Source organism: Acyrthosiphon pisum, unplaced genomic scaffold (assembly GCF_005508785.2).
Source record: "Acyrthosiphon pisum isolate AL4f unplaced genomic scaffold, pea_aphid_22Mar2018_4r6ur Scaffold_9370;HRSCAF=9967, whole genome shotgun sequence".
Lineage (NCBI taxonomy): Eukaryota > Metazoa > Arthropoda > Insecta > Hemiptera > Aphididae > Acyrthosiphon > Acyrthosiphon pisum.
In genome coordinates, this window is record NW_021779442.1 from 1 (window position 1) to 1634 (window position 1634).

Here is a 1634-nt window from a genome sequence, read left to right on the forward strand (position 1 = left end):
AACCACGACCCCGAGTCATCCGCACCTACGCCTAACCGACCTGCCTACCTGAGTTGAGAACTGGTGTCAAATCTCTGACTCTTAAGCCGTGTCACCGTCCCGGCGAATTACGAACGCGGTTCGGCCATCCACTTCGGGCGTCGGAGCGGGCGATCTTAGAGCGTGGGACAGCGGACGACCGGCTCCGCCGCCCTCGGACGTCAATTATGTGAGATTTTGTGAAAAAAATCGAACCTTCCGACGCACGTATTTATGCCTGTATATAGTGATACCTACTCGATGGCAGAGCCGTGGGACGTCCGCTTTCCGCAACCCCGCTCCGCCCCAAGACTCGCCTCGGTGGAAGTGCGCCCGAGCGCGGCCTATAAATTTAGCGGGGAACGCGAATAAGTCCGAGGCCCGTAAAGGCGGTGAAACTCGAATTTTTAAAAAAAAATCAAACAATTTTCGTTAAATATAATATAATTTTCGAAAAAAAAACGCGGAAAAAAATATTGAATTTTACACGGCCGCCGCAAATTATTTCGACTCCCGGCGGCGGGTTCGAACCACGACCCCGGGTCTTCCGCACCTACGCCTAACCGACCTGCCTACCTACTGAGTTGAGAACTGGCGTCAAATCTCTGACTCTTAACCCGTCGTTGGTATCGCCATGCAGCGTCCCACCGTTGGTATTGAGTGAGCGCCGCGCTCAACTCGTTGTTTTTTCAACATAACTCATTATATAATAAACATAGAATATTGAAACCAACACCAAATTGTTTATATTTTAATCCTTTACTAAAAATATTCTTACAATTTTCCTTAATTATAAATATTTTGAACAATAAAAATTAATAATATTATTATTATCATTCATCTTGTCCCGAGTCTGACATGGTTTGCTGATTGTTACAAAGTATGCAGGTAAATGTTGTGTGCTCCTTACAAATCGGTCTGCTACATACTGCACACTGAGTCTACGAAATTTATTCACATTTTAAAATTGAAAATGGTATAAAATTATATATTATTACAGAATACCAAATTATTTACTTACCATAGTTTTGCGATTTTTTTTTTTCGGACAAATCGTACACTTAGGCCGACTACCACTGCTTGAGCTTTGATCGACATTGACAGCAGTTTTGTGTCCAGACATTTTTATAATTTGTTGACGAAGTGATATGGACAAATTTGGTTGTTGAAGGCGATTTATCATAAACGGTTTTGTCAATTCATTTCCTAGGTTTTTCAAAAATTCACGACGGCTTAAAATTTTCCCGGTATTTTCTCGATATATAATTTGGCTGTTTATTCCAGCTATATTCATCAAGGAGAAAAATATGGTAAGTGACCATCGGCAACTAATTCTAGAAACTGAATACTCGCCCTTCAATTCATCCACAACATCCACTCCACCCTTTGTTTGGTTGTAGAACATTATAACTTCAGGTTTTTTTTCAACGGATTCAGGGTCAATGTCTCCTTGCTCATGCATGGTTGAAATAAGTAACACATTTTTATTTTTTTTTTGGCACATATGATGTAAGCAAAATATCTTCTCCATATCCAAAAACAGATGAGTTCAATGTTCTTTTTTTTGTGTCCAAAAAACATGGAGGAATTTCACGTTTATTTTTCCGTATTGTTCC

The 1634-nt window shown here is 40.6% G+C and overlaps 1 pseudogene; it reads right to left on the reverse strand.

Annotated features, from left to right (window-relative positions):
- Positions 1–871: 871 nt before the first annotated feature.
- Positions 872–1628, reverse strand: LOC103311610 (annotated as a pseudogene).
- Between the last annotated feature and the right edge of the window lie 6 nt (positions 1629–1634).